Below are 20,252 nucleotides of genomic sequence, written 5' to 3' on the forward strand. Positions count from 1 at the left end.
TGTGTTAAGGTGTCGGTAATCCAAAACTAGACGGTACGAATTGTCTGGTTTGGAGACCGGAAACAAAGGATTGTTCATTTGTGAGGTGCAAGTTTCAATCACCCCCTGGTATTCTAGCTGATCTAGTATTTCATTTACCTGTTTTTTAGCTTCTTGCTTAATTGGGTACTGCCTTTGTGCAGTAGGTTGTGATTTTAACTGGATTTTGTGAGGAGGAGAATCCTCATCCCATCCTACATGATTTTTATATAAAGCAGGTGCTAAGGCCACTGCCCACTTTCTAGCAAGTGTGTATTTTTTATGAATCGGTATTTGATTCGAGAAGGCAGGCATAATTACCTCTTCGCCATGAGGGCACTCCCTGACAAATTCTGGTGGCCAGTCTTTTTCAGCTAGAAGGATGTCATAGCCCTTGGATAGGTTATCCCAAAATAGTCCCCTTATTTTCCTAGTCTTATCTCCCTCTATACGTAATGTTATCTCGTATATCTTGTGGGGCTTGCTAACTCTGGTATCTGCAGTTTCCACTTGAAGGTATTCATTCGTGTCCACTGTCTCCAGATGATTCATAAGGACTTTGCGAGCTATGCTCACCTCTGCTGCGCTGTCTAGCATTGTCTGAGCCCACTCTCCGTTTTTCAGTTGTGTCCTCAGTATACTCGGCATTGTTAACTACCTTGATACTGGCTACCTTCTTTTTTGGAAATTGTAATTTCTTTTTCAGTTGAGCACGTTCCTTGTCTTTGGACTTGGCGTGCTCTTCTGATCGTCCTCTTCTTTCCGATTTCTGCGAGGAATTCTGAAAAGATTGAGAGGGACGTGTATCAATGTCTTGATATCTATCAGGTTTTTTAATATTATCCCTATTTCTAAGGTTATATCTATTCCCAGAGGGGTCACTCTGGGGTGACCTTTGTCTTGGGTTTGGAGATTTCTCTCTTCGCCTAGGCGACCTTCCTCTGGACTGGAATTTCTTTTCTTTAGGATTGGATTGTTTGTTTCCATCCCAGTTCTTTTTTGGTGAATTATTATTATTGTTAAAAAACATTTTTTCTGGACTTGTAGTCAGTTGCGGTTTTACTGGTATTCCACCTAGACTATCTCTGCCTAGTTCTTCATAGGATTTTTCTATGATTCTGGCAATTTCAGCTGGTTGGTCTGCTATATCTGTCTCTTTTAACCTCTGGCGGATCGCCACGTTTGCTGCTTCACCCTTTATGTTGGCTAGTAATATAGCCGAGACCTGCTTGAAGTCTTTCAGTAATTTCATACCAAGAGTTAAAGCAGGTTCTGGACCGTATTCATCTTGAATTTGTTTAAGCACATCTGGTATTACCGAAATGGATGGAACACCGTGCGTTTTTGTGTAGATGGAAGCAAAGACTGTACCCCAAGTGTCACAGTCCTCAATGTGTGGTGCGATTCCCATTGGGAGACATATAGTCAGAATCCTGTGTTTTTCCAGCGGGGTGGTGTCAGGAAACACCGCCTCTATTTGGGTAATTTTCTGTGCCAACCAGAATGGTATCTGTTCCCGTTTAGCTGGAACTTTACCTAGGCAGGATTGGATGTTCTGTGGTGTAATTTTATTTGTGTTCCCCTGGTGTGGGGTCAGCTGTGGTAGTTTAATCGCTGGCTGAATTGTTGAAGTCCGCATTACATACTGAACTAATTGTCTATGAATTTTTAGTAGTTGTTTTAGCTGTATTAACAGCTCTGCTGCAGGCATTCTTTCGATGTCTGGATGTGGTGTGTATCCGGCTAAGACCGGCCACGTTGCTCCTGGTCTACCTAAAGGACCGAGCCTTGTAATGTGATTATTATGTTTTAGGGCGCCATCAAATAAGAGCAAATGCTCTTGGAATTTGAGTGGTACTTCCACCTCCTCGAAAGGAGTGTATGTTTCAGGAGGTTCCTCTACTTTGTAATAGTGGAAGTACTTTGTTACAGCATTTGCTGCTGGAAAATGTATCCATGAATAGTATACCTCTGTCTGCCGATATTCGTGTGCCTCGATTACGAATATGACTGTGCCACCTCTAGGTGTCAGTCCATTTTCTATAAGTTTTAAGGTTATAGATCTCCTTTTAATGACCGGAATGAGTATTATATCCGCGTCTGCTGCTTGCATGGTAGCATCAGCATCTGCGAGTTCAGTTGCTAATCTAACTGCCTCTCTTTCATCCTCATTGTCAGACATTTTACTGACAGGATGGTATTATGTTTTTGTTTGCAGATCAGGTTTCTTTATGGAACAAAGATTAGGTGCACAATATTCTGGAACTGTTTTATCCTTCAACGTTGACTTGACCAAAAACCATACATAGGAGTTCCCTCCTGCGAGGTTTTGGAGGATGTAACCTTTCACCCACTCCAGACGTCTTTGGAGTATTTGGGAAAAGGGGTCTGAGTGAGAAAGCACGACTGAGTTACTCTAAATGTCTTACGTTAGTTTTATCGCCCTTTCCAAACACGTTGGGCGCCATGTAGTGTAGCTCCTATTTTCCCAATAGGCTCTGCGCATTGGAATAGTACCTACAGCAGTAAAGGCCTAGACCAGACGTTAACTAGGTCTACTACTGTCGATACTAGACTTAATTTTTGGGTTTGCCAGCTAAGCTCAGAGTTCGCTAGAAACTTTCTCGAATGTTCAAGGAAGGATTAACTCCCCTGATTAGACAAGAAGGGATTTAGTTTCTGACAACCATAGAACATGACAACTTTGCTCTCCCCTAATCAAGAGTCAATCTCAAGAGTCGTGTGAGCACAAGGCAATTATTTTACTCAGTCAGTACGTGCATTCTTAGTCTCATCAGAATGTAGAGAAAAGGAAGAGACGGGCGTGTTCAATAAAAAGGTGTTATTTATTGATCAGTCTCTTTTCTCGTACAAGAGAAATGGATCGATATTATTGCAATACTTATAGTTAAGTAAAGTGCATACATTAAAAGCAATAGTATAAAATAATACTGTAAAAACATTGATATGGTTTCTGAGCCATATGATGTTTAAAATGATTAAAATATATTTACATACACATATACATTTGACTAAACGTACTCAACTGGTGTTTCTAAATACGCCTACCCCGTGTACCTGACCTAAGTCTAATGCGTGGGCGGGAATAGAAAGTTACAGTTTAAGTTAAGTTTGTTTTTGCCAAGTGAATAACTAAAGAATTCTCTGTGAGGGGTTATTCAGTTCTGTACCTGCAAGTTAGGATGAATGAGGAATGGTATCTCTTTCTCTGCTCTCGATATTCCAGGCTGCCTGCGAGGGCTACCCGGAAGCGCCGGTGCTGGGTCTCTCGGCTTGAGATAGCAGCTCGTCTCTCAGCGCGTCAGGAAGGCGGGGCTGTTGCCAGCGGGGTCTGCTTCTGCTCTCGGCTTCGGCAAGTATGGCTGCTCCGTCTTGTCACCACGCGTGTGTTTGCATAGGGCAAGGTCGGCAATATTTATACCTTAAAGGTGCCGGGATTGACGTAAGGATGGACATAGGTACGTCAATAAAGATGTCATACGACTTGCTCGTTAGCACATTCTTTACTAAAGTTCTCTGTGAAATCAAAACAATGGCCGCACGGATTATCCAGGTTGTCATAGGTTTGATTTGTTATGAGAACGTCGTATGCCTTATCAGGGGCTGGAGGAATGTCGCTTGTCTAATTAGATCTCAAGCGTTATGACCTAATCAGATAACACGTTCCTGTGCCGGAGTGTGACTGCGTCAGATAACGGTATCTGCATCATGGGGGATTTCTTGCCTCATGGGCTGACTGTTAGTTAACTAGATAGTTAGTTTAACCAGAATAGGGTCAGGAATAGGGGGATCGATTCAGAACCTATAGAAATACACGACAGAAAGGTGTGGTTTTTCAACCACTTTAGCAACTGCAATACCACAAATGTGATATATAGACTGCTATGTTGCTGTGGCCTCCAATACATTGGTTTAACTACGAGAAAAATCAAAGTGCGCATCCAAGAACACCTCAGCACGTTCAGGGCGGGGAAACTGACTACTAAGTTGGTACAACACTGCCACAAAGAGAAACATGATTTCACATGGACTGTGCTGGAGACAATAAAGGGAAATCCACAGAATATGGAAACAGCGTTACTGAGTAAGGAAGCAAGATGGATATACAGAGAGCGTAGCGACAGTGTTGGCCTAAACGAGATTATTGAGTGGAATCGAGTGAAGTAAATCTGTAAGGGTTATACAGCTACAGGGAGGAGTGTGGATAACAGCTTTTCCTCCCCCCTTTCTCCCCCAGCTTATGTGGGTGCTCCTTGCTGCCCGGTCAGGGATTCAAAGGGTTGCGGAGTGACTCCCCTGTTCTGCGGGTGGTGCTCTGTCTTGAATGCACCTGCATGGTACTTACCGCGCTATATAAATATCAAATTCTATCCAATAGTGTGGTGTACCCATAGGCTCTGACATGTGAAGAGTGGCTCTATTCTGAATTTCTAATCATAACTCCAGAGTTTTTAATCATAACATCTTAATCACACTCAGGGGTTGGGTACTGCCCCAGATCTATGACTATAATTGAGGCATAGGTATGACTGGTTGTAAATATATCCCCGTCAGGGTTGCACTACCGTCCTCGGTACTGGGTCAGTGACTCCACTTTGAGATGGCGCCGTGAATATATTACTTAGGCTTGTCTTGTGACCGTGTGAATTCATTGGCAAACAGACCATTTGTAATTATATCGCATACTTAATTCCATCATATACTAAATAATTATGCGGTTTGATTCCCTGTGGTTAGAATGTGGCACTAGGTTGAAGACTTGGAACTGACTGTTAAGCAACGTGGCTGACCCTTAGCACCATTCCAATATGGCGCTCACTTTCCATCCAGGAACATACCCCTCTGAGCATGCGCGATACAACATGTGACCGGACACTGCCGGCAACGTTGTAAGGAAAACAGGGTTTAAAAACAGACGCCAGCGAATGCCCGGTGTTCCTGGGATGATGTATGGTCCGGTTACCTCGATGTACGGTGAGGAGTGGGGTTGTAGATAGACGCGTGGAGTAGGGGCGTTGGTCAGGCAGTCACATTCAGTGACGTTGTTACGAGTGACGGCCTAAGAAAATGAGTATGTAGGCGATGGGAACTTCTCTCTGGAGTCCCGCGCCTCACGAATTGTCAATGAACTCTGATGATACAACGCATTTGGGATTGTGAGTAAAGGCTATTACTGCACACGGCCGGGAAGTTTTGCTTTACCGGTGGATAACACTCGGTTATTGTTGCCCCTCACTCCTTCCCTAAATGGTTGCATATCAAATGATACAAACGAGCATTTCCGCACTAATTTGAATTCTTATTCAATTTTTTATCTGTTACTCTTCACAGATTGATATATCAATCGACTCTAAATGAATCGGAGTGTGATTCGGTCAGCCGGTATGAGATGTTAATGCTGACCTGGGGTAATTATATTTGTGACCATTACTTTCTTTTGGAAACCTAAATATTCAGATTGACTACAGGTTTTGTCTCTGGTTTTTATTTGTGTCTCAACTCAACTGTGTCCAAAAAAGATGTTTTAAAATTGTTGCAGTGACCGAGTGTTGAATACCCTGATGAATCTGCCAAAAATATTGGGGCAGTGAAACATGTCGGTATCAGGTACTGGTAGGCGATATTAAGCTACCAACCTCTTTTTAATTCATCAGTTCACACTAATACGAAGAATAAAGTAATTGAGTGGGTGTGTCTGCTGATTTTATATCACTCTGTCCTTTTGGTCACATTTATGAGTTATTGTTGTAAAACTCTTTGTTTAGCACCTTTCACACGCATTTCATTTTATGTGTTGTAACAAATTTGTTTTCTTTTGGAATTGGAATGGCAACCGATGATGAGAAAGGGGCATTGAGTTGGTAACATCTGCCAAGATCCCCGAGGGTTGTTCGCCCGTGAGGTGCCTTCCGTTCCACCACACATTTTTTTCGTAGTTACGTGCACATGTGGTTGAGTGTGGGTGTATGTACTGCCAGAGAAGAAGGCAGGCATCTTTGGACATTGTTCGAGTTGAGAACCTACGTACTTTTTTAGATCGGAACAGTATATTATGGGGACAATAAGACATTAGAGAATTCACACCCCACTGCGATATAGAGTAGGGGGTTCACTCTGGTATGTTCGAAAAAATACAACCAGAGTTATGTGTACTCATGTCAGTTAAATACACTAACCGTCCCAGGTATAGGGATCTTATTGTAGATTGACTGTTTAGAGTGGAGGGCGATCCTTTGTATACCTTTCCATTCCCTCTTGGCTCCTTTTTGTTTTTGCGTCCACATGGACACACCTTGTGCCACATTATTATTTTGAGTGCAGTAGGTAATTTGTTTCTGTTGCTTTTCGGTGGGTTAACTTCAACACACAAACATTTTTTAGAGGGGTTTTAGGGCTCTCCCCTCGCCTTCATGCACCAGTCTATTAACACCGCTGCAGCGCTAAGGGGGCGGTGGGGGTGCGCGGCGTGCCCATGCTGGTGATGGAACCGCTCCGTCACCAGCCTCGGTTGAGCTGTGCTCATGACGGAGCGGTTCCCTCATGGCCCCGCCCGCTCAATAGAACGCGCCGCACAGGTGCGAAATCAGCGCCGCGCAGGTGCGTCGGGCAGGCCATGATGAAACCGCTCCATCATCAGCACAGCGCCACCGCGGCTGATGACGGAGCAGTTCCGTCATCAGCACGGAAAAGGTTAACCTTTGAAACATCAATCAATCAATCAATCAATGCATTTATATAGCGCACCACTCACCCGGAGGGTCTCAAGGCGCTTGGGGAGGGGGGGTCCGCTACTACTCGAACAGCCAGGTCTTGAGCTGTTTCCTGAAGGCAGGTGGTCTTCGGTCAGGCGGAGGTGGGTCGGGAGGGAGTTCCAGGTCTTGGCGGCCAGGTAGGAGAAGGACCTTCCTCCTGTGGTGGCTCTTCGGATACGGGGGACGGCGGCGAGGGCGTGGCCGGTCGATCGAAGCTGGCGTGTGGGATTGTAGAAGTTGAGGCGGCTGTTGAGGTATCCTGGGCCTTGGTTGTGTAAGGCTTTGTGTGCGTGGGTGAGGAGCCGGAAGGTGATTCTCTTGTTGACCGGGAGCCAGTGCAGGTCTCTCAGGTGTCCGGAGATGTGGCTGTGTCGGGGGATGTCGAGGATGAGTCTTGCTGAGGCGTACTGGATCCGCTGGAGTCTCTTCTGCAGTTTGGCAGTGGTTCCGGCGTAGAGGGAGTTGCCGTAGTCCAGTCGGCTGGTGACGAGGGCCTGGGTGACCGTCTTCCTGGTCTCGGTGGGGATCCACCGGAAGATCTTACGTAGCATGCGCAGGATGTTGAAGCACGACGAGGAGACGGCGTTGACTTGTCTGGTCATGGAGAGGGAGGAGTCCAGGATGAAGCCCAGGTTGCGTGCATGGTCTGTTGGTTTGGGTGCGCTGCCCAGGGCGGGGGGCCACCAGGAGTCGTCCCAGGCGGAGGGTGAGGAGCCCAGGATGAGGACTTCGGTTTTGTCGGAGTTCAGTTTCAGGCGGCTGTTCATCATCCACTCGGCTACGTGTTTCATCCCTTCGTGCAGGTTGGCTCTGGCGGTGGCGGGGTCGTTGGTGAGGGAGAGGATCAGCTGGGTGTCGTCGGCGTAGGAGATGATGTTGAGGTTGTGTTGGCGTGCGATGGCCGCGAGGGGGCTCATGTAGACATTGAAGAGGGTGGGGCTGAGCGAGGAGCCTTGAGGAACGCCGCAGATGACTTCGGTGGCTTCTGATCTGAACGGGGGGAGGCGGACTCTCTGTGTCCTTCCGGCGAGGAAGGAGATGATCCATTCTAGTGCCTTCTCCTTGATTCCGACGTTGCAGAGGCGCTGTACTAGGGTGCGGTGGCAGACAGTGTCGAAAGCCGCGGAGAGGTCCAGGAGGATGAGGGCCGCTGTTTCTCCGTTGTCGAGCAGGGCTCGGATGTCATCGGTGGCTGCAATGAGGGCGGTCTCGGTGCTGTGGTTGGCCCGGAAGCCAGACTGCGAGAGGTCGAGGGATTCGTTCGTCTCGAGGAAGGCGGCCAGTTGCTTGTTGACGGTCTTCTCGATTACTTTGGCCGGAAACGGGAGGAGCGAGATGGGGCGGTAGTTTTTGAGTTCGGTGGGGTCCGCTGAAGGTTTCTTCAATAGAGCGCTGAGTTCGGCGTGCTTCCAGCTCTCCGGGAAGGTCGCGGTGTCAAAGCAGGTGTTGATGATGTCCCGCAGATGGGGTGCGATGACAGAGTCGGCCTTGTTGAAGACGTGGTGAGGGCAGGGGTCGGTTGGCGATCCGGAGTGGATGGAGTTCATCGTGCGGATGGTGTCTTCGGTGCTGATCGGGGTCCAGGCGAGGAGGGTGGTGGTGGGGGGCGTAGGTGCGGTCGTGGGGTGCGTCGGTTGTGAGCTGAAGCTGTTGTGTAAGTCTGCGATCTTGTTGTGGAAGTAGGAGGCGAGGGAGTTGCAGAGGTCTTGTGATGGGGTGATGTCGTTGTTTCCGGCGTTGGGGTTGGAGAGCTCTTTAACGATGTTGAAGAGTTCCTTGCTGTTGTATGCGTTGTTGTCCAGTCGATCCTTGAATGCAGTTTTCTTGGTGGCGTGGATTAGTTGGTGGTGTTTTTGGGTGGCGAGCTTGAGGGTGGTCATGTTGTCTGGTGTTGGGTTTCTGCGCCAGCCTTTCTCAAGGGCTCGGCAGTTCTTCTTGGAGCTCTTGAGTTCGTCGGTGAACCATGGGGCTTTCTTGCTGCCGGGTCTGCTAGGCGGGGTCCTCAGAGGGGCGAGGTCGTCTGCACAGTTCCTGATCCACTTTGTGAGGTTGTTGGCGGCCTGGCTGGGGTTTGCTGCGATGGTGGGAGGGTTCTGGCTCAGGGAGGCGGCGAGCTGTTCGGCTGTGATCTTGTTCCAGCTTCTGCGTGCAACCTGTTGCTGGTGATGGTGGATCGTGGTCCTTCTGAAGCTGAAGTGGACGCAGCTGTGGTCCGTCCAGTGGAGTCCGGTGGCGTGGCTGAAGGTGATGTCCTTGGTGGATGAGAAGACGGGGTCGAGTGTGTGACCGGCGTAGTGGGTGGGGGTGGTCACCAGTTGCTTGAGACCGAGGTTGGCGAGGTTGTCCAGCAGGATGGTGGTGTTGCGGTCGTTGTTGTTCTCCAGGTGGAAGTTCAGGTCCCCGAGGAGGATGTAGTCAGCGGAGGGGAGGGCGTGCGGGCTGATGAAGTCGGCGATGTCTTCGCTGAATTGTGTGCGTGGACCCGGGGGTCTGTAGATGAGGGTGCCTCTGAGGGTGGTCTTGGGGTCGGTGTGGATCTGGAAGTGCAGGTGTTCGGCGGTTTTGAGGGTGTCGTCGGTGTTGGTTGTGATGCGGATGGTGTTCCTGTGGATGATAGCGATGCCTCCTCCCGTCTGGTTGCTGCGGTCCCTCGGGGTGATCTTGTAGCCGTCCGGGATGGCGATGGCGATGTCGGGTGCTGAGGAGGCGTTCATCCAGGTTTCCGTGAGGAAGGCGACGTCTGGAGATGTTGTGTCGAGGAGGTTCCAGAGTTCGATGGCGTGTCTGTGGACGGAGCGGGTGTTGAGCAGGATGCACTTCAGGTGGTTGCTGCTGGTGCTCGACTTGGTGGGTGCGGGTGCCGTGCAGGTCCGGATGCAGGAGAATTTGCAGGAGTGGCAGCTGAAGGGTCCGTGGGTGCGTCTCGGGGTGGCTCGGTAGCATCCCGGGCTTCGGCCGGTGTTGAGTGCGTTGAGGTCGGTGGCGTCGTAGGTCCGGCGGGTGGGCTGGGGTCTGCGGGGGCCAGGTGTCCGGGCGCTGGGCGCGGTCCAGGCGCGGACGGGAGCAGACGGGCTTACCTTTGGCGCGCCTTTGGCGCACAATCGGCGCGCCCGCTGCGCGTTCGCACGGTCGCCATTTATGGCGAAGTGCGAGGGAGGGGCAGCTGGGAGGCGGGACCGGGAGGGCACAGAAAGAAAAGTGGGCGTGTCCAACCTCATGGAGGCGGGAAGCGGGGAGCGGGGCGGGCGGGCTCAGGGGACAACAATGGGGATAACAGCACAGGGGGACAGGCGAAATCTAATGTTTACAGCACAGGGGGGCACACAGATAGCGAAATGAAGGGGCAAAAATGCCTAAATGAGGCAACAGGCAACAGGCAAACTACGTACACACAGACCGCAGGAGACCACGCCGAGCGACGGCAGGGGGCGTGGTCAGCCGGCAGCAGGCAGGCTCAGCGAGGCAGGCGGGGAGCACACGCTACAGCTGGTGGCCGTGCGGCACGAGGGTGTCCTAGGAATATCACACTCACGTTAGCTGAGCGCCCAATCTTTTTCCCTTACCCCTAAAACCCTCAGTAGATAGTAATATACAATTGTTATGAGAACATAGGTGGGGTAGAAATAGTAGGGTATAGGCCGGAGTAGAGGTAACAGCTAAACCCTAGTAGCTCTACCGCAGCCATTACCCTATCCCTACATTGTAGGAAGATTTAGGTATTATGGTTTTGGCCGTAGAGGCGCTAGGGTGTATGTAAGGGTAGTGGTAATAGTGCATAAGCAGTAGGTTTTAGGTATAGGAGAGGGGTAACAAAGGTAGGGTGTAAGCAGGCATAGAAGGCCCGTTAAAGTACAAGACACAGGTTAGGGGAGAAATGGAATGAACCAACTTAGATACAGGAAGGGGGGAGGTAAAAAGAGTGGACAAAAAAGAGGAGATGTATACAATGTTGGGGGTGGCCAACAGGTACCTCGACCTTTTGGGGGAGGGGGGGAGAGTTCTTCTTTTCTCACTGCACGAGGACACAGGGGGTGTTAGGGTGTTTAGGAATGTTGGGGAGGGCAGTTTGGGAAAGGTTGGGAGGGGCGCACGTATGCAACCACAAGTCGAAACATCCACAGACATCAGGGCCAAGAAGACACAGGAATACACACAGTAGGATCACACCACCTCCATAGTTTGGGAGGGACCCTTCTCACACTCTTTACTTGGAACATGAATGGCATGGGTGATACATTCAAGCAGGGAATGGTAATGAAACATCTGGCCAGGCACGCTCCAGACGTCATCTTGTTGCAGGAGACCTACCTAAAGGGCAATAACTGTGGCTTCCTGGGCAGAAGTAGATACATGGTACGATATGGTCTCACACGAGCTTCTATATAACATAACACGTGTATTTGTAAAGTGCACGTTCACCCCAGCAACGGGGCATCTTGGCGCTGAAATAACAGATGTATATTGTTACCCAACTCAATGGTACTCATTTTATCGAACTCAAATGGATGAAAGTCTGTGTGAACCCGCCGGGATTTGAACCTGAACACAGGCCCCTGCAGTGGATGCATTAGTCCGCTGAGCAACCAGACCCGGCCTCTGATGAAGAGGCTGCATGAATCAGGGTTTTTATTCTACTGCACTCCAAGGGTTCGGCTCGTTTCTGTCTAATAGATCCCAGTTTGTTCAGCTGGATCAATTTACATCACACCCCCACAGCTCTGAAAACGGCGCTCCCCAGGGGTCTGCTCTGAGCCCTGCTCTATTTAACATGTATGTTGTGCCACTCACCACTCTGGTTAAAAAGTGGGGCTTTGACATTTGCTCTTATGCTGACGACACCCAGCTGATCATCTCCTTGGGTGACGGTCGGTCCAATACCAAGCAAGATCTAGCAGTCTGCCTCTTGGAGGTGGCTGGGTGGCTGTCAGTGCACGGCCTGAAGCTCAATGCAGAAACTCTGAAATCTTGCTGCCCGGTGGTTCTGAAAAACACATGGGATGATTCCTGGTGGCCTCCTTTACTTGGCACGGCTCCAGTGCCGAAAAAAGCAGCAAAGAATATATTTATAATTATAGATCTGTCCCTCTCAATGAAAACTCAGGTGCTGGCGGCCTGTGGCAGTAGAATTGGACTGTTAAAACTCCTTAGAAAATTGTTTAGATGGAATCCGATGGACTCGTGCCACAAAGTTGTCCAGGCTCTGATAATCAGTCGACTGGACTACGGAAATGCATTATACATGACTATGGCAGACTATCTATTCACAAGCCTCCAAACGATCCACAATGCAGCTGTTAAAATGATTCGCAATAAAGGCAGATGTGACTCTGAATCCCCCTGCTTAAAATCACTACACTGGCTGCCAGTACGTAGGAGACCTCAATTTAAGCTACTCTGTCATGCGCATAGAGCTCTGCATAACTGCACCCACTGCTCCTGAGAAATAGGGTTGAATTCTATGAACCTACAAGACAGCTAGGATCATCCAGTTTGACCTTAGATAGCGTGATTAAGATCAAGAAAACCAGAGCGGGTGGCCACACCTTTGCTTTTATGGCAGCCACCCACTGGAGTTTGCTTCCCCTGGATATTCGAAGAACAGAGGATTACCTTGAATTTAGGAAAAAACTGAAAACGTGGCTCTTCCCTGACTGGTGTAGCCCTGACCCCATGCCAGTATTTTGCAGAAATCTAATGGTAGTTATAAGCACCGTGATATCCCTCTGGAGCCTTGGAAGGTTCCTGTATTATGCACAGGCACAGACGATGCAGCAGACTGGAAGGGAGACGTAGTCAGGCCCAAACAAAGTCCAGCGAAGTCCAGAGTTCCCAGATGGTAGAAGTGCAATGGTTTCAGTACTGAATCTTATCCCACGACGAATCTAGGGACCTACTCCCAGGTAAGCCCTTAAGAACCCTAGGGAAAGGGTTGGGATGATTCTGGGGACCCTCTGAGGGGAGGGTCTGGACTCGGGGGAGGTTACCCCCATATCCTTTGTCCAGTTTCACGGCAGAGCGGGAGCCAACGGCTCCCAGGACTGGGTTGAACTGGACTATGCATAGGGACACCAAATATGCCCTCATGCAGACTTTCAGGCTCTGGCAAGCACATTTACCCAGCCCTAATACACTAAATCCTGTCTGGGAGGTGGTCACACCTCCTTGTGACAGGATGCCTATTGTTCTACCTTCCCCTGCTAGAGCTCGGCTCAAAAGGGGGTGGTGATGGACGGAGCATCTGAACCAATCAAACACTCACAACCAGTCAAAAGATCTGGGTTGAATCCATCACCGTTCTTTAGCCCACTCTGCCACCCCAGTTCAGACATGGCTATATGCAAATCAGTCTGACCCTGTGCCTCATGGGCACAGTCCAGCCTGAACAGCAGCAGGAGGGCAGAATCGTGTCTCTGGTTGGTAGCAACCATTTTGTGCTGTCTGGCACTCGAAGACTGTTACTGGGACCACTGAGAGCTTAACGGAGGGCTTTCCAGTGCTTGGAATCATACCTCCCACACTGTTTACGGTGTGGGAGGTATGATTCCAAGCATGTTTATGGTGTGGGTGTGACTCCAACATGTTTGATACCAAACATGATAGGATTGGTTGCAGACATTTTTGAGATGGTCATCCCGCGATTACGCGGTGCCCCTTCTTATAGTTTATGGCTGCTTTACTGCTTCACTGACAACCCAGGAGAATGGACTCCATAGCTTGCAGGGGTGTCCTGCTCATGCAAGGGCACCCACGCACGAAAAACAAAGCACCCTGCCCTCAAGGGTTATAAAGGCCTGCTAAAGGGGTGACTTATAGGTTTAAGTGCAGGGACCCTTAGATATAGTAAACCTTTATCTTTAGTAAGTCGTGCATGCACCAACTTACAAAGGCTGCAATGGCAACACTGTAGTTCCATTTTGAATGGTCTCTCATGGGTGGCATAATACATGCTGCAGCCCATGGGAGACCTCTAGGGTACCTGTGCCCTGGATACATGGGTACCATATACTAGGAACTGACAAGGGTACCCCAGTATCCAATCAGGGATGTACCTAAGTAGTGAACACAACAATGTAGGGAGAAAGTAGATAGACTGGGGTCCTGATTAGCCGGATCTCAGTCAGACTAGTCAAAACAGCACCACATCAAGCAAAAAGTAGGGGTAACCATAAGAAACAGATCCTACTTTCCTACACAAACCCCAGCCTTTCTTTAGAAACAACTAAAGGCAGGGAGTATGAGAAAGACAGGGGCCACTGGCCCAAACTGCCACTCTGGCTGCCAGGGCACGCAGCGCTCTATAAAATGATATATCTTGCCAACATTTCTATATGTTCTTCAGATCTATGTTTGAGGTCCCAGATAGCTTCTTCAGGCAAGTGGCAACCCACAACAAGACTTTTACTGTGGGACGGAGTAACCGCCAGAATAGCATAGTTGGTTCTGATTAGAAAGGTCTTCAACGGTGGGATTGCCTTTTACAGCTCTCCATCTTCACTATTGGGCTACACAGTTAGTTGTTGTCAATGATTGGTCATTTGTGGAGAGGATAGACCACTCAATAGTAGAGGACCGGGAAACAATGGTGCTGGGGAGCTATGGGGGACAGCTATATGGGAAAGGGGATCTGACACATCACTTTTATCAGCACATATTGAATGGCATGCTTTCCTTACGCTGGATACTCCCACTACGTGGTGTAGAAGGAAATCCCAAAGGTATATCAAAGCTAGTGGATGTCTGGCATACGAGAGGTCTGATCCGCTTTGAGACACTTCGGATGGAATAGAACTTGAGGGAAGTCAACACCTGCAGTAGGTCCAGATCCAGCACCTTGTCAGGGGATGTCTGGGCCAGGTTGAGGAGATCCCGGAGGAGAGTCCCTTAGAGTTCAGGATACTTTGTGCCCCTCTACACGGACACATCGTATCAGCACTGTACAATACTCTGTTAGTGAACAGCACCCCGCTGCTCTAGACCCTCAGAGACCGATGGGAGGGAGACCTAGGTATACTTGAGGATGACGAGTGGGGAGAGGCACATCTGTATCCCGGGGAGGATGCAATCAGAGTGAACTTTAGGTTGGTACAACCCAAAATCCAGGCCAGGGAATACTTTACATGGACACAACTTTCTGCCATGAACAGATGCCCCTCTGGTAGGTGCTCAAGGGGCTGCCTACTACGGGGCTCTTTTATTCACACAATATGGGAATGTCCTAGGCTGGGGTCCTTCTAGGCAGAAGTGGCTAATATGATATCCAGCATTATTGACAACACACTACATCTCATACTGAAACTCAGTATGTTAAACATTTGGGGTGAATAATATTTGGATAAATATATGCAGGTCTTTTGTGATGTGGCCTTAATGGTAGCTAGACAGAATGTGATCCAAAAAGGGAACAGTCCAGGGGCACCGGGAGTGGAGTATTTGGACCTCAAAATAGATTGTTACATGAGAGCAGAGAAACAAATCTATAAGGCCCAGAGCTGTCCCCAAAAATATGAAAAGATCTGGGGAGACTGGAGAACCAGATGAAGACATGGGCTTAGTTGCTGTGGGAACTAAGTAGGCGGGATACACCAAGAGGTCTACAGAGAATATCGCCTTTGAGGAGAGCCAAAGATCTGTGCAGAAGTACCAACAAACTTTGACCAGAGACTATGGTGAACTTTCGGAAGGAATGTGTTTACTGGGTTGTCACTTGTAGCCTTCGCGTGTTGAGTAAATTCAGAGAGAGGGACCACTTTCGTGGGATGTTTGGTTTGTTAGAAGTTAATGTTAATATCAGTGAATGTGATGTCAATGTACGCTATGATATATGCAAGGACAGCAGCAGCAATACCAATCAATGCAATGTCGATGTACGCCATAAACTATGGGCTCAAAACAATGTCAATACCAGTAAAAACAAAGTCGATATACGCTATGACAACTGTGTGCACAGTAATGAGAATGACGGTAAAAATGATATCAATGACCACCATGCTCTATATACACGCAATAATGAATTTGTATCATTGCTGTCGAATTCACAAGACGACCTCCCCATGAACCCAGAGATATATGGTCACACAGGCTCTGTGACCCAAACACAAGCCTACAGATTTATAGGTCATAGGTTTGGTAACACTCAGCAGAAGACAAATGCGTAACCCGAGAAAACCCTGATCGATCACATAGATAGGCAGCTACACCACAAACAGATCAGAGGAAATTGGCCCCAATAAAAAATGTTTGGTCAAAGACTCTCGTTCCCAAAATACTGCAATGTTTGATGTCACATGTAGTTAGGAACGCTCAGCCAATCAGGTCACAACACGCACACCACACATAGTGATCATGCGTGCCCCATGCCGGACATCTGAACACATACACGCTGGCCCACACTAGCTCTCCCAGAGTTCGAGGGCAACCTGTGTCCCCATTATCAGATGGCAGTACTCATATTTTATGAAGTGGTCTGGACCCATATGCCCTCTAAGAATGTGAAATCGTTTTATTGTACCTGACAAACTGTATATATGATCGGCCAAAACGTCTGTTCATTGAGCCTGTTTTCAGGCGCAACTCTGTTGATGCTCTCCCAGCCACTGCATTTAGTTAAACCAACATGGTCCTTGTCTGCCAAACACCTCTTGAATTTCAATTTTTCAAGGTAAATTCATATACGAGCAACATATTGGGGAGCCAGCGAGTAGAGATTGGTTATCGCACCCGACTTCTGCTGCAGGACAATGACCCCTGCTTGAGCTGATTCACATCTGCGCAATGAGACCAGTGAGCAATCACCATAATCTATTAGACGTTCTGCTGAATCAGCGGGGCGGAGGTCCGTTCGGAGGCGGCCGTCACTAGGGTAAGAGACTACATCTGATCCTTAGTCCTAACATGTGGCATGTGGCAAACTAAGACAAGTGGGTAGATCACTTTTTTCCTTAGTCAACACGCTAGAGAAGGTGAAGGTAGTTGGCATTTTTTCATTTAAACCGTTGAGCTTTACACAACTGGTACACCCCAGACCCTAAGTGTGTTAAATACTGCCAATTAATTATTTCGCATGAACCATTGAGCGTTACACAACTAGTACACCCTGGCTCTTGGTGCAGTTTATAGGGCCACCACCATGATCTTATTTTTTAGTTAAAGGAGTTTTCTTAGAGACTATAAGTTTCTTAACACTGATAGTGTCTAATAAGTGAAGAGGTGGATTTTCTGTGCTTGGACCACTGGGTGGTACGACAGAAGGTACACGTGGATGTGATATAGGGTATAATTCGAAAATTTGGGGAAATAAATTGGACCTTGGTGAATAAGGTGTAGCTTGTGTCTGGCCACAGAGGGAAGATAGTTGTCAGGTTGTACCTTTTTCTCTGCACAAATTGTTGCTATTGTTTGTCCCCAAGCCGATATAGACAGACTATCGGGCTCACTTAGCTCCGTGTACCAAACAGACTATCCCATCTGCTCGGGCAATAGACTCTAGGAGGGAGCTAAGGTTTTTTGGACAAAATAATATTTGTTTTTCCTATTGATCTTTCCTCTTATAGTTTCTTTTAGATTTGTCTTTTTATGCATTTTTGATGTTGTGGTGCTGGTAAAATTTCGCAATCATCCTTCATGTTTGAATGTTATGTCATGGTAGTAAGTTTAAGCGTTTAAGAACAATAATAACTGAACCAAGATGGCCGCGTAAGCTCCCGGCTCCGCCGACCTCCGCCAGCAGCTCGTATATCCTGTTCTCAATCCTGAAATCGGACCAGTCTCCCGGGTTCGTGAAGTATTCCTGCTTCTAAAGGTGTAATCCCGAGCTTTTTATCTTGTCGGATGCCAAAGATACGCCGTGTTCCCATTCTCGGCCTAACATCGTGTGGAAGCCGGGGCCTCGATTTCTGGCCTATCCGGGTTGGAGTTGATCAACAACGGCCGCTGGACCTGGACTGAGCCCGGTCCCCGGAGTGTATCGTAAACTGCTTGTTTGATGCTGACATTTTGAGTGGTCTACACTGTGGAGACAACAGCGTACCGCACCGATTGCCGTGTTTGGGGGTCCGATGCCCGGAGACCCTGCCCCTTCCCGGGGTTGACGCTGCCGGCGAAGGTGTCGATCTGGCACGACGGAGAGCGCCCATTGTTGTCATCGGATTTGCGTTGCCTGTTACCCCGGAGAAGCCGGCCTCCGGGGTTCGAATCCTGCTCTGCCTCTTCGTGAGAGGAGATGGGGCGGACGGAAAGTACACCATCGCTGCAGGCCGTCATGGCCGCCATTGAGGCGCTCCATTCACAATCCACCGCTGTCTTCCGGACACTGATCGTGCAAGTGGACGGTATCTTGGGACCGGCTCACGGCTCTCCGTTTAGTCCTAATATATCTGTGGTGCCAGCGGTGCAATGTATGCCGGAGATCGAGGTCCCCGGGCAGAACCTGGATTCAATGTGCTTTGTCGGCCCCCAATTCACACTCAGCGCGCCCATGATTATCGCTAACGTTCCCTGCTCGAACATGCTGCCGCTTCGTACGGACATGGACAGTTTTCTGTGCAGTAACAAGTTCCAACGTGACTGTTTGGGAGATTTGCTATTTCTGGACATGTTCCCTCCTTCTTTTAGTGGCTATCGTGACCTTCCATCCTTTTGTCGATCCTGCAACACTGCTGTGGACTTTAATGAACATTCTGCTTTTTCCTTTGTGATGGTGGCTCGAGTGAAAGAGACTCTCCCGAAATATCGTACTGGTCAGGGTTGAGTTTGAGGGCTTGGACTTGATAATATGGCTTGACTCAATGACGGGATTGTCACACGTAATGTGCTGGGAGTTGGGTGGTGCTTTGTTATACCCCCCCGATTGGTTTGCATATTTTGCTACATGTTGATTCGATTATATCTCGGGGTGGTCACTGCTGGCGGGGGGTGTGGGAGACCGGGGACGTGTTTGATTTTACGACATTCCCTCCTTCATCTTTTCCCTTCCTTGGGGTTAGTTTAGTGGGCGACAGGCACGCTGCTAGTGGGTTAGGTCGTAGCCATCCGCAGGTGTGCAGGGTGGGGGGTTGCGGGGGGGTTTGTTATTTTTCCTTTCTTTTGTTCTATGACCTTTCTTTTTCCCTTTTCCCTTCTTCACAAGAGATGTGGCGTATTATCCTGACTTTTATTCATCATATTCGGGTATCGAGTGTCTGGTCTTCATTTCCTGTATTCTGGGTGGGCGGGATTCGGCGATGTTTGCTTAGGTTAACGGTAACATGTTGTTTTACCTCTGCCCTACACCGCTATTGATGTCTCTCAGAGGCTTGTAATTGTTGTGTATTTTCTTAATTGATTTGCCCGTCCACCATTACGATATGTCCCTCCGAATGATGCCCGATATGTATATTTTTACTCTTGTGTTATAATTAATAAAAATATTTAAAAAAATAAAATAAAAAAAAAGAACAATAATAACTTTTTTTCCCACAAATCAGAATTCTACATTTAATATTTAGCTACTAAAAAATTAACTTGTACTGTTCTGAACTAACCATTGCACTTTGTTACAAGTTGTTATTATTTCTTCGCATTTGTCTTTGTCAATTATCAAGCACTTTTATGATTTCTTGTTTTTATAGTGCTTGTAATCAGTAGATAGTTGACAGTACAGCCCCTTGTACACAGTTTCCCCATGATCAGAGTAGAATTTGCAATGATTTAAACCTCGAAATAATCAAAAGTTTATAAACTCCCTGACAAGTTTCCTAATCCATCATGGATAGGTTAGTGAGAAGCGCTGTGTGTTGGTTCGCTTTTGCTAACAGTCTACGGCGTTTCGACCCTGTGTGCAATGTAGGTTCTCTTCAGGACCTACAATAGTAGGGACACCTGAAGGATACTAAGCACTGCCTAGTGCGGAAAGAGTGTCACCGTGCGTTTAGTGAAGGAAAATTACTCACGGGGCGACCCAGCCGGGCACCCTTGTGAGGGTAGTGGTAGGCAGTCCTAATGCTGGATGGCACGTCCAGAATGACTCGGCAATTGGGTGGCAATGGGTGCGAGCACCAAACAGGGGCGTCTGAGCGCTGTGTAACCAGGAGTGAGGCTGAACACAGTACGTTGAAATGAATGAAATGAAATGAAATGAAATTGGATTTGTAAAGCGCATGGCTGCCCGAAAGCGTCCCAGCGCTGCCTAACAGATAACAGAAAACTCAAAAGGAACAGGAAATTTTTTAAGGAGTTTTAGGAAAAAGAAAAGATTTAAGGAGCATTGGGCTATATTTCTATATTCTTTACTGCGATAATGGTAATCATTGTCAGAGAGATACAAACTGCATTTCACATACACTAAAGTACAAACGAAACCTCAAAACAAACATAAAATCCAAACCTCATATACACTATATAGTTCCCAACTACCTTTGCCGTACCCCTAATTTAAGTCTAAAAGCAATTAAATTAAACGTACCTTAACCGATGCGACACAGCTTC

The sequence above is a fragment of the Lissotriton helveticus genome, chromosome 3_2 (assembly GCF_964261635.1).
Source record: "Lissotriton helveticus chromosome 3_2, aLisHel1.1, whole genome shotgun sequence".
Lineage (NCBI taxonomy): Eukaryota > Metazoa > Chordata > Amphibia > Caudata > Salamandridae > Lissotriton > Lissotriton helveticus.